This window comes from Salvia miltiorrhiza, chromosome 3 (assembly GCF_028751815.1).
Source record: "Salvia miltiorrhiza cultivar Shanhuang (shh) chromosome 3, IMPLAD_Smil_shh, whole genome shotgun sequence".
Classification (NCBI taxonomy): Eukaryota; Viridiplantae; Streptophyta; class Magnoliopsida; order Lamiales; family Lamiaceae; genus Salvia; species Salvia miltiorrhiza.
The window spans coordinates 33548355-33565127 of NC_080389.1; the positions used below are offsets into that span (position 1 = coordinate 33548355).

A 16773-nucleotide genomic window follows, 5' to 3' on the forward strand; every position below is an offset into this window, starting at 1 on the left:
ATTAACTTATTAGGGGTGAGAATTTTTTTTTTTTAAACAAGATTGAGATGTGAGCATTTTAGAAGCTGATGATAGAACTAGTGGGTGAATCTTTAATAGAATGAGTTCTCAATAGGGATGCTGATTGAATTGAGAAGATATTATATTTTATTTTTGATGATGGATACCTAGTTATCTGCGAGACTGATTGTCTTATTATGGCCGTAGGAACATCTGGTTAGAAATAGAGTTGAGGAAGATGAATGAGAATCCCTATAGAGAAGAGTCGATTTGAGAGATGATCTGTTTGACGATGAATGTTTATTGTTTTGACGTGACATTATCTGAGACTCTTTGATTGACTGATTATGTGACTATTTGTTACGTGTGCATTTCTGATTGAGTGATTATGATATTCTTGCGAATTATAGCATGTGAGATTTACTTTGAAATCTTTTACGAACGAGATTTATTTTAAACGGTGAATAATAATATCACTAGTGAAGATATAAATTTTTTTTTCTAACGAAATTTTCCGGGATTTTTTTTTCTGAGATAAATATGAAGTGAGTTATGTGTGTGCGCTAATTATTAGTGTTATTTTTATTTTGGCCACATGAGTGTATAAGTATAGTTTTTTTTTTTAATTAGAGAGTGAGATACATGATTTAATTTTTATTACATAATACTACACTCACACACTTTATTTTATTAATTATGACATGTGCTCTAAATAAACAAGTGGCAAGTGGATTAGTATGCATTAAATATGTTTGAGGATTAGGAGACAAGGCATTAAATGCTAATACACTAAGGATCAAGTTGGAGCAAGCAAATCAAAACAATTTTCACTCACTCTCTCCCCCCTGTCCCATGTTCCCCTCACTCTCTCATCTCTCTCTCTAAATTCCTCCATTGATCACCATTAGAGAAGACCTTGAAAGCTTCATAAATCTCTTCTATGATATTATTCCCCATTGAAATCAACCCCTAAACACTCTATATACTTGAATTCAAGAAGATTGGTAGAGATTGAGCTTGGAGTTTAGAGAGAAGAAATTTTCATTTCTCTCAAAATCTTTGAGTAATTGTTTTCATCTCATAGATCTAGACTCTATGGTGTTATATATGTGTATATATGTATGATTGAAGCAAGAAAAACACCCCCTCTTGCCTTTCTTAGATTTTCAAAATTTTAGGCGTTCTCCCCTTCAAAAAAAATTCTTATTCTTTTCTTAAATTGGCATGAGATCTATGCTTATTGAGGTGTTTTGAGATGATTCATATGTGTATTGTGAATTTTCACTTAGGTTAGTTTGCCTAAAATTGAGAATTCTTGAGTCTATGGATTAAATTATAAATTGATGATGAGTATGAGCTTATGAGATGACTAATATGATATTAGATGGAGTAAATTGATGATTGAAGTTGATGGTAAAATTTTGATGGGAGTTAGTTTAATGAGAATTAGGTATATGTGTCTTTATGCTTTAAATTGCTAATTGATGGTTTATATATGTGATTAAGTAACCTAATTTGATAGAACTAAGGTTGAATTAATGATTTAGTCATGCTTGTAGATTTTCAAAAAGTTTAGTTTAACAAAAATTAGGACTTTCATACCTATGTGTTAATTGTTTGAATTGGCTTAGGATAAATGATATTAAGCATGCTAATAGTATTTAATAATGATTAAATTGGTTAATTGTTGCCTATATGAGAATTTACTTGAGTTTAGTTTACATAGGTTTGGGTATTCCTATTCTATGAGGTCAATGTTTGGTTTGAGGATATTTATGTGCTAATTGGATATTATATAAGATTATGCCATACTTGAATTGAGAATTTTCGTTGATGTGTGATTTTTTCCCCTAGTTTTGTTTGCATGTACAACAGGAGTCTTCCCTAATGTGTTTAGTTATGAGATAGATGTGATCATATATGGCTATTTGAGGAAATTGAGCATGTATATGTGATATGAGATGAAACGGAACATTACCTTAAAACTTTTAGTGGAGAACCGAGAATGATGTTGAAAAAGGAGAAGTCGAGTTTGATTTTTCTTGAGTTGTTTGATTATGTATATATGTTCTTGGGGTATTATAAGAGCTTAATTTGAATTTATGAGAATTTTTCATCGAAGAAGTCCGAAGTTTAAGTATATTTGCTTTATGCTCAAGTTTGGAGTTAATTTGATAACCTTTTTAAAGGCTACTGACCTACTGTTTTTGACAGGATTTTGTTACCCAAAAGTCTTGAAGATTTTATGGTGAGTATATATGAGAGTCTTGATTGTACTTGTAAAATTTCAAGTCATTTGGACTTTATTTACTACTAGAATGTCCATTCGTGCGATGCACGACGAACATCGAAATTAACGATATATTTAAATAAATATAAAATATAGTTTAAAAATAAAATAAAATAATTCAAGTCAATTATACAATAAAATCTTGAATTTAAAAATTATATTAACAACTTTGTATAAAGTGTAATAAAAATTATGCAATAACAAAAATTAGCATTTACACATTATTATTATAGAGTTACACGTCATAATAAAAAAATTTCATATACAAACATAAATAAAAAGTTAAAAAATTTTAATGAAAAGAGAGAAAATAAAATATTTAATGAAAAGAGAGGAAATAAAATATTTTAAAATTTTCATAACTTATTCATTTTAAATTTATTTTTGATGTTTTTATACAATAGTATTAAATTTAAGATGCATATTGAAAAAAATCATGAATTAAATTTGACAATATTTAGAAAAGAATTAAATTATGAAAAACTAAAAGAAAAAATGAATGAAAAAATTGATGGAAGAAGAGAGAGAAAAAGAGAGGGAAAAGATGGAGGGAAAAACTCCTCTTTTATATATTACTAGTATTTTACCCGTGCGATGCAGGAGTATTATAAAAATCTATAAATACATTTAAGTGATACAAAAAAAACAGAGTAATCAAATCAAATTGAAAATTTAATGAAATATATAATATAAACGAACATCGATAATAAAATAATTAATAAATCTAATATTAAGTGAAAATATTTAATTTTGTGATACATACGGTACACGGACATCATATATATATATAGAGAGAGAAGATCAAATGAGTTTGGACAAATATGGTGAGAATGGAGAATGATTGCATAAGCCAATATATATGATACATAACATGCTTGTAATGACTGCATAACGAAATTCAATTAATTATATAAAATTTTCGCTCCCTCTAGGATTCAAATCCAGGTAAAAATTTTATGCAGCGTAATTTTGCAGCTTATGTACCACTATATATTGACTTATAGTGTTGCCAGGCCTAATCGGAATCGCCCCGTGGTCAATGGTTCCGGCCCGGATCGTTGACCACGGGCCGGTTCCAAAACCGGAACCGCCAATAGCCTCAAGTTGGTTAAGATTCCAAAATTCTTGACCCGCGACCCGGCGGTTCGGCCCGAAAACCGACGGGCTTGGCGCGCCAGGGCTAGGAGGCACCTTTTGAGGGCTCCGAGGTAGAAATCGCCGGTTTTGGGCGGTTAACCGACGGTTTCGGTCAAAATTTAATTTATTTTTTTTCATATTCAAATTCAGATTTATCCCATCCAATTTTATCTATAAATACCCCCCTTCTTCCACCTTCAAAACCATCCCATGGTGTTAACAATTCTACACGAAAGATATAGTGTCTTATTCATTTCATTGTACTCATGATCTCACGACAAATAACAATCTCAATGGAGTGCACCCCTAAAATTGATATATATATATATATATATATATATATATAGGGGAGGGTTACAGTGAAAACACTTCTTAAAATATAAATATAAACGTTTTTTAATGTACGAATTTTATCCAACATATATATATATAGGGGAGGGTTACAGTGAAAACACTTCTTAAAATATAAATATAAACGTTTTTTAATGTACGAATTTTATCCAACATGATTACGAATTGTGAAAAATAAATTTTTGCTACCTTTGGGATTCGAACCCAGGACCACGAATTCATCCAAAATGGTTACGAATCAACCGTAGATCTTGATGATCTAAGGGCTGAAAATTGTTTATATTTTATATTTTAAGAAGTGTTTTTATTTTATCCCTCCCCTATATATATATATATATATATATATATATATATAATGGTTTATTTTCTAAAATTGAATTAATAATAAAATAATTTAAGTTCACCCATAAGTGTACATAATTATCGAATTATCTTAGGAGTATTCATTTTAGTTTACAGTTTTAGTGTTGTTCTTGAAATATTGCAATTATGTCATCGTTTTTTAAGTAGTTGAAAACTTAACATTTATAAATATTTTTAATCGTCGAAAAGTTTACGTAGCCTGCTTCAATAAAGTTAATGTTGTCATATTGCGGTTGCATGATTTCGATGTTTTGGATTCAATTAGCAATATGTTTGATATGCCGACTTTTAGTAACAAAAAGAATTGAGATTTTATTTTTATAACAAATTGATGGTTGATGACATTATCTTACAGTTTTAGTATTGTTCTTAAAATATTGCAATTATGTCATCGTTTTTTAAGTAGTTGAAAACTTAACATTTACAAATATTTTCAATCGTCGAAAAGTTTATTTAACCTGCTTCAATAAAGTTAGTGTTGTCATATTGCGGTTGCATGATTTCGATGTTTTGAATTCAATTAGTAATATGTTTGATATGCTTAGTTTTAGTAACAAAAAAAAATTGAGATTTTATTTTTATAACAAATTGATGGTTGATGACATTATCTTGACCTCTCAAATTTGTTGTTCAAAATTCAAAATAGATCCAAAATATGGATCACGCAATATGTGTATGTGGCGCGCTAGGACTGTGACACGTTATAGATGCCTTATAAGGACTTTCAAGGCAAAATACACGCAAGGGTTAAAATAAGAATAAAATTTTCAAAAAAATAATTGTAATAATTTTTAAATTTTTTTATCTATTTATCTTTTTTACCAAAAAATCATTTTTTCCCCACAATATTCATAAAAAATCATTTAGATCGCATGGTTGCATTTGATTGGAAGTGAATTCTTTGAAATGATTCGATATAGGTGGATTGTAATTTACAAATAAGAATGTGAATAATTATTACACCACGTTTTAAAATTTATATGCAAATTATATAATTTTGTGAAAGTCCAGCATTGTAGGAACAATTAATCATTTTAAATTTTAATGATTCGATTTCACAAACATAATTGAGAGAGAAAGATAGAGAAAACAAAGCCTATGATATTTTGTTGGGTCGGAAGAGAGATAATTCGTGCGATTCAATCCTGAAATGGTGTGTGTGTGTTTTAACTTTTAGCCTTTTTGAAGGTTGAAATGATGTGTTTAAGCAAACAAAGGCTTGAGGTGGCCCAGAAAGGTACTCATCATTCATGCATTCTTATCAGCACTATTTATTCCTGATTAGCCAAACCTTTCAGACTCTAATCTTCTATATATATACCCTTTCACTCTATCAACAAAATAATTTTGTATTGAATAATTCGAGTTAAGGATGGAGTTTTAGTTACATAATCAGACTTGTCAAAGTATTTTATTTCCCCACTTATTAAAGAGGATTAACGATAGTTCTCTATTTCTCCCATAGGTGACTCAAATCCTCGATTTATTGGCTGAAGGGGAAGCAGTCTTACCAACTGAGATGCACGTTGTCATGTCAAAATTCATTGAACTCGAATTCAATCCTTACTAAAATATTAATTAAAATTATACATATATCATTTGATATATATTTCAATCCAACTTGAGTACTATCTAAAAATCAATTACTTATAAGTAGACTAAGCTATGGCATCAATCTAAACTATGCCCATTTCGATATTATCTAAGATAGATTATGAGCTACTATGTAGATGTTGACAGGTCTAATATTTAATCCACAACTAATCAAGTAGGGATAGACCTTTGGTATGTGTTTGGCATTGAAAATTATTTAATGCTAATTTTATCTTTTATAAATTCGAGGAAATATTTAAATATGACAACTCTTGAAAGATTTCATTTTTCTTTTGTTTCATGCATTTATATTGCTGGCATAATTATAACATATATTTTTTCCTTCAATTATATGTTGCTATACTCGATGATACATAAAATTAATTATATATATATATATATATGGTTAGGTTCCATGAAGAAATTATATATTTTGTGAAATTACGAAACGTTGAATAAAATAATAATTTTGATGAAAGCATAATTAATAAGTAAAAATATTTAATTAAATATTTTGCTTAAACAAATACCAATATTTTACTTAAACAAATAATAAGTAAATACTTAATATTAAGTCAACAAATACATAATTTTTTACTTAATTAATAAGTAAAATATTAAGTATTTTACTTAAACAAATATGAAGTAGAATTATTGAATTCGTATATGTATATATATTATATAATAGTTTATTTTCTGAAAGGAGAACTAATAATAGAACAATTAAATAAATAAAGCCCAATACAGCCGAATTTAGTACAGTACAGTAAATTCAGCCCAATAAATTAAACAAAAAATAAAATAAAATAAATATAGCCCATCTACACTTTTCAACCCTAAAATTGAGATCAAATACTCATCTCCTCCTCTAGCGCCGCCTCTTCTCTCTCGTTTCTTCTCCTAGTCCAAACCTTCCTCTTTCTTCCACATGCGCCGCTGCCGGCGAGAAGCCACGGTCGCCGATGTTCTCCACCGTCTTCTCCCTCCCTCTGCCTCACCCTCTGTCGGCGAAAAACCCTGCAACCATATCACGGCAAAGCCGCCTCCCAAAAGCCCTAGATCCCTAAACCACCAACTCCGCCCTCACATCTAAGCACTGATGTCCGTTCCACGCGGCGTCGCCTCCCTCCTCGAAGAAGATAAATGCGCCGCTGCCTCCCTCTGCACAGCCCGTATCCAGTCGCCGTCCGGGTTTCAAGCTACGGCGTCGCCCAAGTCCTAGCCACCAGATCTCGGCCTCCTCCCTCGTCTGCATCTTGAATTCTATTGTTCTCCATATGAAATTTTGAAATTTTTTCTTGCAGTACAGTAAACTTTTTTATACTTTGTAAGATCTTTTTTTTCGTTTGTTACATGTTTTTGTTCATTAGTTTTCTTTTTTATACTTTGTAAGATCTTTTTTTTTTCGTTTGTTAGTTTTTAGTTTTTTAATTTTTAATTTTTTTAATTTTCTCCATGTTTAATTTTTCTTACTGAAGTATCGTTTTTGTTCATTTAAACGATAGCCAAAAAATTTCGTCTGCATCTGCTCCAATGTTTTTGTTCATTATGCTGCATTTGCCCTTGTTTTTGCAATCTTCATGCCTGCTGTTCAAGGCCAGGGCCACGGCGCTTTCGCCCCTGCTCCTGTTCCAACCTGAGACGGTTAGTTCCTCTTTTCCACCGTCGTTTATTTATTGAAATATTTTGTATTCAGATTTTTGAAGATGCTATTCATGAATTCAACCTCTCCATGTTGATCTATTTGCTCTTGCTTTTCGTGTTTCATAGAAAATGCAGGAAATTTGTTTTGTTTGCTTTTTGCCATCTGCACAACTGAGATAGATAATATTATCATATTTCAACATATATAATTTCTCATACAAAAATAATATAATATGAAATTTCTATACTAACTTGCTGTAAATCTTTCAATATACACTAAAACAATTTTTTTTGTGGCTTTTGCAGATATGAGTGGTAATATACTTCTTTCTCTATTGAAAGATTCAGTGATTGAAGATTCAGTCTTGATCTGGCGAAAAAGTCTTGATCTGCGAAAATTCAGAAATATTAGCTACATTTTTAGACTTTATGTATAAAGTAGAAATAAGTGTATAGATTTGTATCATAGTTGTAATTGAAAATAAACAGCAAAAAGCTAAACAAAATAAAAAGAAAAATACCACATAAAAATAGTAAAAATAAAATAGCATAAAAAAGCATTAGAAAAAAAAAAGGATCAGAGAGAGAAAGTTTGCAATTGGAAAATGCATAATCTGAGGCCCTATTTATAGAAATACACTCACTGTTATCAGCAATTAATTTGGGCTCCAAAAAAAATTGAATTTGAATTTGGGCTCCATATTTTGGAGCCAAAACTGCAGATTTTTGGCAATACCCAGCAGCCAATAAAGATAGAAATTACCCTGTGGATAAAAGGAAGCATGCTTTGGCGGGAAAACTAAATGTGCCAAAACCTGGCATTAATATGCGGTAGATATATATTTCTTTAAAATACAAAACTCCAATTGCGACTTTCTACCGAAAATTTCGAAGGGCAGACACTAGAATCACCCTTTTTCAGTAGCTTCCCGTAAATTTTTACCTTCCAAATTTTTATGGTAAAGACTTTATTGTGTTAGCTAGTTACCCACCAAATTTCAAGCCATTTAGGTAATGTTTACTATTTTTCAAAAATCAAAACTTTCGGTTGCACAAAACTGCCGGATATGGTAGACTATAGGATAACAACCATATCTCTTAAACCACTTGGAGTTTTTCAACCTACTTTTTTTTAAATAAAATTAGACTCAAAGAGGTTTCCAATGATATGAGTCTCAAACCCAGGAGAGGTCCAAGGTGAAAAGGATTAAAATTTTTGTTTAGGACAGTGCAGAATGGTGTTTGAATGTGATAACTTATATATGTGATTCTATGTGCCTTATGTGTCTATGTATGTCTATGTGCTTGATTGTTATTAGTCTAGCCCTACCTGAGTGATAAGTCGAGAGTAGGATTTGTGATTTCTTAGGATATATGTATATACTTAGGAGAGTGAGATAGTTGGAGTATATAAAAGATGAATGATGAGATAGGCTGCTGAAATAGAAATTTTATTGAAGAAAAACAAAAACCCTTGAGAGCACAGGCGCAAACAAGGAGAGTCCGGAAAAACCAAAACTAGAAGAAGACAAAAAACCCAAGCGTAAGGAGAAGGAAAACAATAAGAACAAACAAAAGACGGGACCGCAGGTGCCAGAGGAGTCGAGGCGCCAGAGGAGTCGAGGCGCCAGATGAGTCAATGCGCCATAGGAGTCGAGGCGCCAGAGGAGTCGAGGCGCCAGAGGAGACGAGGCGCCAGAGGAGTCAAGGCGCCAGAGGAGTCAAGGCGCCAGAAGAGTTGAGGCACCAGAGGAGACAAGGCGCCAGAGGAGTCAAGGCGCCAGAGGATTCGAGGTGCCAGAGGAGTCGAGGATGAATGATGAGATAGGAATGATATACATAGTAAGGGAGTTCCTGACTAGTTTCATTTATCTTATCTCATGAACCACTCCGATGTGACATCTGAAGATACGAGCAGAGGACAGAAGTAAGATCACCCAAGTACTACGAGAGTAAGCTATGTTTGCCAGGTGGGCATTATTTTGATATACCTATTATACGAGCTTTCTTAAATGATATGATACTTATGATTATGACTTGAGTTAAGTTTATGTTTCAACTAATTGACTTGCCAATTTTTATGATAATGAGCTTGTATGTTACCCTCTACTAATGAGATTAGATGAATTCGGTCTTGCCACAAGCGGGATTTTGTGCACAGAGGTGACTGTAAGCCGTTTATCGGGTCGGCCGGTCACAGTACTTGAGAGGGAGGCCTACTTCTCAGTACCTTTAGTGATGAGTAGTGGATGTGGTACATACATGATGAATGTTAAAACTGCGCAGTTACTTTATTATGATGTTATGATTTGTGAAATTGCATGCACAGGTTCTTTTAAGCTAAAATCCATGTGTGATGCTTTAATGGTGGCAAGTTCAATTTATAGCTCTAAGAGTAAGCTTTTATTTTATTTTTCGGCATATGTCCACTGGGTACTCTGTACTCAGCCCTGCATGTATTTTTAAATGTGCAGGATAAGCGAGGAGGAGGGAGATCGGTCTGGTGCTGGTGGGGACTTGATTTGGATGCCGTTGTTTCTTTTACCATATTTCTATTTTCATGTTGTAGTTTTTTAGGTTGAATGTTTATATTTTGAACTCAATCAGGAAATACACTCTCGGCTATATATCTTCATACATATAGTCTGGTCACGTTTTTCTGTGAGACTCTGTAAATTATAAACCTTTGTAAATATTTAACTATGTCTGCTTCGTAAACTTTGTCGAGAATCCTTGTACTTTTGAACTTATAAAGCCGATAATATTTGTGTCTTTGCAATGATGTTATTGTTGTTTATCTTTGCATGTCTTTTTGTGAGCTTCCGCTTGTTGTTTGATCTAGTTCTTCCTTCTTTACTTCATTCTTTTATTTAGTCGTATCGATACCCGATCTACGCTATCACTGGCTAGACGTTGGGCTGCGACACGAATGCCCTCCAAATCTTCTTCACTTGAGATGGGTTGCTTTGACTTTCTCAACCAATCTTGAGTACAAATGAAGCTTTCAACAATCCTATCACTTAGTGAACTCCTAAATGGATTAAGAACCCTTCATCCGGTGCTAAAAGCCGACTCGGATGCAACCGTTGAAATGGGAACGGAAATGATATCTCGAGCAAGACAGGCAAGAATAGGCAACCTATGTTGGTTAACCTTCCACCAAGCTAATATGTTGAAGCCCGTTGAATCATCAACCCCTATTTCTTTCTCGGCTAGGTAGAGATCCAAATCATTATCTATGGCACGCTTTTGTTTCTTGAACTTGTCAACCAATAGATAATGAGATGAACTAGTAGTTTCCAAGGCTTGTGACTTTGAAGCTTGATCTTTCTCTTGTGTTGTTGTAGGAGTTGAAGTTGGATTAATATGAAAAGACTTGTAAGCATCTAATAATTCATAAAGTTCATCTTTAACACTCTTTGCAATTGCTTCCCCAACATCATTTTCATACACTTCAACAAGTAAGAATTCAAGAAACTCAAACTTGTATCTAGGATCAACAACCACACTAAAAAAGATAAGCTTGTTCATCTTCTTGGGGTCACCCCAATACTTGTCAAATTTTTTCCTTCATCTTCACCCCCATAACCCTCATATCTAAAGATGAATGCATCACCCACTCCTTCAACAAACAATACATGTTGTCAACTCATAGAATGTTTTCAACACCAAACTCAACTTTTTTGCATTATCTCATTCCACAATTTCAGGCACACCTTCATCTTTGTCAAGATCAATCTTATAAAATGGATCTTTAGCTTCAAAGAGTTCAAAAGCCTTTTCAAATTTGCAAGCAACATCACATCCAAACACAAACTACTTTTGCAATCAATGTTTTCTTCTTTGCAACATTTTTGAAACCTTTCAATTCTAGCAGGAGAATGCCTAATAAATCTTACTGCCTCCTGAATCCTTGTCACAAACACATCCAATTCTGGCAACCCATCTTTCACAACCAAATTAACAATATGAGCCACACACCGCATATGAAGAAATTTCCCACCCATCACACAACAATTATGAGTAACCAATTTATTTCTCAAAGCCACAAGACAAATATATATCATTCGAAGAAGCATTATCAACAGTGACTGAGAAGACTATCTTAATTCTCCACTCACGCAAACAACCATCAATTTACCTACCAATGCTATCACCCTTATGACTCTCTAAAGTGAAAAATTTGATGATTTTTTTATGCAAAACCCAATCCTCATCAATCCAATGAGCAGTAATGCACATATAATTAACCATTTGCAAAGATGTCCAAGTATCAGTAGTAATGCAAATACTTGACTTAGATTTTTTAAAATAATCCATCAACTTTATTTTCTCATCCAAAAACATCTTATAAACATCACGTGAAATAGTCCATCGAGAAAGTATTCTAAACTTTGGTTGTGATGCAGCAACAAACTCCCTAAATCCTTTACCCTCCACAATTTTAAGAGCAAGCTCATCTTTGATTATCATTTGAACCAATTTAAACCTACAAAAATCCTGATCAAACTGATAACTACTCAAATGACCAGATACAGCATACTCATCACCCCTTCCTCGTGTATTTTTTGTAAAGACAACTGAGATTGTTTCAAATCAGTACTACCAGGAAACTTCTTGCATCTACCCATGTGATTATTAAGCGAGGTCATACCATTTTTTTTTGGAGTTACAGGCATAGGGAATACCACAATAGTTGCACCTCGCTTTGTTCTTACCATTTTCATCAACAAACTTCGTGAAATGGACCCACGTATTAGATTATTTTTTGGATTTCCTTGTTGATGTTACTTCGGCCTATGTCGAGGGAGGTGGCATGGACCCATCTTTTGTGCTCGGTGCACTAGACTGTCCCGTGTCTCCATTTTTTCCTTTTTCGGCCATAAATCTGGATTAATAACACTAAATAATCCATTTTCAGCCATAAATCTTCACTAACAACACTAAATAATTCATTTTCAGCAATAAATCTTCAATAACAACACTAAATAATCCATTTTTAGATTTTCAGATTTGTGATTAATGATAGTGTAAATCGAGTACAAATTCAACTACAATTCAAAGATAAATTAACAAATTGCAATAACAAATTTGAAGCTAAATTCAAAGCTTAAGAATGCAGATTTTCAGATTCTTCACAACTACAAATAAGGGGGAAGTCGAGAAACTTATGGTTAGGGTTAGGCCGTAAGGGTACTGGCCGGCAGTCGCGCCAGAAGGGGAAGCCGAGAGAGGGGGTAGTCGCTGCTGGAAATTGGAAGCCGGAAGGGGGTAGTCGCTTCCGCCTGCAAGGACGACGCGTCGACGCCTGTCGCCTGGGCTGCCGCCGGAAGAGGGAGAGCTTCTCGCCGCTGGAAACTAGAAGCCGAGAACTTCTCACTTGGGCTATCGCGTCGTGGAAGGGGTGACGCCTGGCTGGCCTGGGCTGTCGCGGACTGGCGAACGGCACGGCGAGAGGAGAGTGGAAACTGTCGAGTGAGAGGCTAAGAGTGAGAGGAGCGGCGGTTAGGACATAGGAGAGTGGAAGGGAGGAGTTCAGATGTTAGGGTTTCTTTTAGGTTAAAAATTAGAAAATTAATTATACATTATAAAATATAAATATATAATAAAATATTAATATTTATCGGTTCGCTTCGGTTTAAAACCGAACAAAAAACTAAAAATCGAAATCGGACCGAAATTTATCGATTTTTAATTTTCGGAACCGAACCAAAATATCGAACCAGTGGAATCGGGACCGAACCGCACCGAAATGGTTCGGTTCGATTTTGCATTTTGGTTCGATTTCTGCTCACCCCTAGCTAAAACCATCGTTATAAAATATATGCTCATAGATAACGCATCTCATTACGGTTCAGGATATCTGTTATGTATTCATGCTCATACATAACAGTTTTTGTAACAGTTGAAATGACCGTTATAAAAGACGTGTATATATAACGCTTGTCGTAACGCTTTGACTATCGTTATAAAAGAGATGTTCATAGATAACGTATTCCATAACGGTTTAGGACGACCGTTATGTATATTACTAATAGATATAAAAGAAATGCTCATAGATAACGTATTTTATAACGGTTTAGGACTACCTTTATGTATATTACTAATAGATTACACTCATACATAACGCATTACTTCCTACCGTTATATATGCATAAAAATATAGATAACACTGCACACATAATGAAAATTTATCTAATAGTTATCTATAGAAAAAAGCGCTCATCCATAACGGTTTTCGAAAAAACGGTTATGTACTCGGTGTTATGTATGAGCATTTTTTGTAGTGATACAAAAGATATGCACAAATCACAATTGCAAAAATATCTAGATCATACTTCCATGTTAATAGCCTTATATGTAGCACTTCCATAGCCTTATGTAGAGATAAGGCTTATATTTTGTCAAGTAAATTTCCGTAAATTGAAGTAAATTTTGAAAAATTGACTTCACAAAATATAACAAAAATTTGTAAATAAAGTCTATATAGGTACATACACCCAATGCTATCTGTATACAAAACAACTCAACTCCTTGAAAGACTAAAGTCCATGTATTGCATCATTGAAAACATCAATTTCAATGAAAACCTTAAAATGTTGATCAAATAAACCAAAAATAATTATAGACGCAATGCCTAAACAAATTTAAAGTTGATATTCGTCATCCAGAGTGGGGTTTAATCGTTCTTCATTATCATTAATATGAACATATCTCTACAATTATGTAAAATATAAATTACTTCACAAATTAGCCAAATATATAACTACAAATAATTGAAAAATTGAAGATCACAATGTACGAAAACTATACTTTAGAATTAGCACGAGTCCAACCAAGAGTACAATCCCAAGTTTGGGATACCGATGGTGTGTCATACGGCATAGCATTACCATGAGAAGCCGACGACGTAGCAAAGGGTCTACGGTAACTAACGTCGTCAGAGTGGTGCAACTTGCGTTTTTGAGAGGCCCAAATATCACAACCTATTATATGCAATTAAGTGTAGAGATATGAGTATAAAAGAAGAAAATAAGACAACTTGATGTACCATATATTTAAACTCACGTGTTTTGTTGTTGGAAACTTTTTGCTTACCCTTACTTTTAGGTCTATCCCAGTGTCCAACAATTTTTACATTCTTTTCACCACGTGTTTTTGCCACTTTCATATTTCGAAATGCAACACCTCCTTTTCGCAAGTCATGTTGCACTCTTGCCGAGGTATTTTCCACTTCTTTAGAACCATAAACCTCCTCAGGCAATAATGTTATAGGCGACTCATAATAAGGCAACACTTATCATTGTGCAGTTTTGCATATTCAGCAAGATCATAGGTTGACCGCATCAGGTGATTCACAAAGGTCAAACTAGAGACATGTAGCTCCGGATCATTCTCTACAGCGTTGCTGAAACCTAGATTCATCATAATTCTCTTCTTCGCCAACCGAGATAGTCTCCACAACAAATATTCTTTGGGGATGCTTTTCGCATTCATACTATGATAACACAAATATCATGCTGTTTCAAACAAGCGACAAGTGCAAGTAGCAAGGTGACTTACCCTATTGAATTCAACAAACCTCGGCTTCCCACCAAAGGTACAAGAGGACACAGTGAATTGTAGGTCATCTCAATCAGTAGTTTGATGGCCCTTTGATTAAATCAACATTCATGGAATAACTAGCCTCGTGCTTGAATTTTTGAAAAACACTTCGTGCCAATAATTTAGTTGCACTATTTAAAAGTTCATTGTGTTGCACAAATAAGTCTGGCATTCCTATGCAAAGTGCATCATCTTCACTTTCTTTTGCCCTCCATTGAATCTGTATTTCTTCAAACTTAAGCACAAAATCATGTAATGATGTGCTCGAGCTACAAAGATTCTTAAGAATTTTATTTGTTACCTCACTACGCGATTTTGCATATAGCCCGGCACAAAATTGCTGATTTGTAAACACAGACGACCATCTCGTCTTCAGCCCATACATGTTATTAAACCATCTATGCTCGACAAGCCCGTATTTATCAATCATAGATATTCACGCTTCTTCAACTTCAACCTCAGTATCATATCCATTCATACAAGTAAACCAAGCAGACTTGAAAATTGAATTCCATTCAATTTTACAAAATGTGATGGCGCGTTTTAGTTGATATGTCATTGACAAATACGATGACTAGCACTTGAAAATACGGAATCAATTGCGTTCATAATAGATTGGCGTTGATCTGTAAAAATAACACCAGGTTGTTTTGAATGTATAGACTCCAAGAAAGTAGAAAATAACCATTCATAAGATCGAGTAGTTTCATCTTATAGAAAACTCATTCCAAACATGACATTCTTCAAGTGATGGTTTACACCAACAAAAGGAACACAAACAAGCTTATACTTGTTGGTCCGATATGTATTATCTACTGACAACACATCTCCGAAATAATCATAATCCAACGAGCTGTGAGAGTCTCTGAAGAAAATATTCATAAGTCGCCCTTTATCATCTACTTGAAAGTCAGAATAAAAAAAAAATAGCTCACTATTTGCCATCTTACTAAAATATTGAATAAGACAATTTTGCATCACCATTCTCCACTTTCATCTTTATCTTTAGGCTATTAATGTGATTATATTCATCATTTCTCGTAAAACTACAATTTTGAGGCCTACCCGACTTCTTTTCCATGAATATACAAGCCTGGGAGATGTTAATGCCAACTGAATTCATTGCTTCTATTAAAGCTTTCTTTGATTGTGACAAACGGGCTGAGCGTAACAAATACGACTGATGATTGAGAAATAATTCATGATTGTGCTATTTGTAAAAAGAAGAAACTTTCCATGGCCCCGCCCGCTTGTGTGACACCCTTAGTTTTGCCGTAGACAAAGACTTTCGAACATGCTTATTGAAAGTTGGCAGCCTTTTATTTGATCTTCTCAAATCACTCTTCCTATAGCAAGAACAAACAAATGTTTTGAAACGACATATTCTAATACCAGAAAAGTAATCTTGGTTATCTTTTGTCACACCTAATCCCTTAAGTGTTGCATAGTCGGAATATAAATTGTGAACTGTATCGGAATCTTTCACAGTTTGTCCAACTTCTAATATCTTCTCAATTACATCTATCCTATTCAATAAATCAGTAAAATCTTCATAATTCAAATTTTCACCCTCATCTTCAAAATTTTGCTCAATATCTTCAACATTTTTATCCATATTTCCATCTCCAACATGAGCATTATCATCACAATCTTCATTTTCATTTCCAACATTATGTTCATCAACATATGCTTCATTGGTAATCAATACTTCATCTTCAAAGTCAACATTACCAAACAGATACTCATTCAAATCAAAATCCATTATTAACCTATAATGATACAAAAGTCAT

The 16773-nt window shown here is 33.6% G+C and overlaps 1 long non-coding RNA gene across 1 annotated transcript; it reads left to right on the forward strand.

Annotated features, from left to right (window-relative positions):
- Positions 1-806: 806 nt before the first annotated feature.
- LOC131019199 (uncharacterized) lies at positions 807-3690 on the forward strand. The gene is made up of 3 exons (XR_009100122.1): positions 807-1063; positions 2215-2248; positions 3304-3690. It is a non-coding gene; the product is annotated as an uncharacterized LOC131019199 (long non-coding RNA).
- The last annotated feature ends 13083 nt before the right edge of the window (positions 3691-16773 follow it).